Genomic DNA, 1,097 nt, shown 5'->3' with positions numbered 1-1,097 from the left:
CTGCAACCATTTGAGGGCTTTACTGCAGATAGAGAATACTCTTCCAAAGTGCCTTAATTACATGATGGACTAATCGGTGCTGTCAGTTATCAGAAGTCCTCAGATACTCTCCACAAGTACGTTTCTTGAGGGTTAAGTATCCTCATAACAACGGATGACTTCTTCCAGAGTGAGAAATCCAAGAGACAAAGCTGGATGCTGCAAAATTATCTACACAGAATTCTATTGGTTACCCAGGTCAGTCATGATGCAGAAGGAGAAGGCAGGTCTCCAGAATGTGAGGATAATTGGCAGGGCACAAGAAGTCACGGCACAAAAATAGTGAGGATTATTGGAACCATCTTGAAACCTCACTTCCATACTGCATATGCTTATATTTTTCTATACTTTTCGTGACAATAGTTTGGCAAGCTAATAATCTAAGAGTCATTCTTGAAAGCTCCCTCCCCTTTAATATTTCAAATTCACTTTATTGCTTATCCCTGTATTTTTTGCCTCTTCAATTATTTTTACTTTTATTTTATTTCTCTTTTTATTTTTCTAGAGACAGGGTCTCATTCTGATGCTCAGGCTGGAGTGCAGTTGTGCGATCATCATTCACTGCAGCTTCAAAATCCTGGGCGCAAACTATCCTCCCACGTCAGCCTCCAGAGTAGTTAGGACTGCAGGCACATGCTAACATCCTGGCTAATTTTTTTTTTTTTAGAGATGGAGTCCCAATATGTTTCCCAGGCTGGTCTGGAACTCCTGGCTTCAAACAATCTTCCTGCCTCAACCTCCCAAAATGCTGGAATAACAGGAGTTGAGCCATCATTCCTAGACTCAGATGTTTCAAATCTACTAATTTATGGATGTTACTGATACCACCTTAGCCCAGATATTTCCAATTGCAGGTGTTTTTATTTGCCTGAAGTCATTTACTTGCACTGCAGTTAAAGTAAACTTTTTAAAACACAAAATACATTGTGCCATATGCCAACTGAAAATATACATGCGTACCTCAGTTTTGGGGCCTCACTTTATTGTACTTCACAGATGTTGTTTTTTTTTTGCAAATTGAAAGTTTTTGGCAATTCTGCATTGAATAAATCTATCAG

This window comes from Gorilla gorilla, chromosome 9 (genome assembly GCF_029281585.2).
Source record: "Gorilla gorilla gorilla isolate KB3781 chromosome 9, NHGRI_mGorGor1-v2.1_pri, whole genome shotgun sequence".
Taxonomy (NCBI): Eukaryota; Metazoa; Chordata; class Mammalia; order Primates; family Hominidae; genus Gorilla; species Gorilla gorilla.
The sequence above is the reverse complement of the archived record's forward strand: the minus strand, read 5'-3'. Positions refer to the sequence as shown.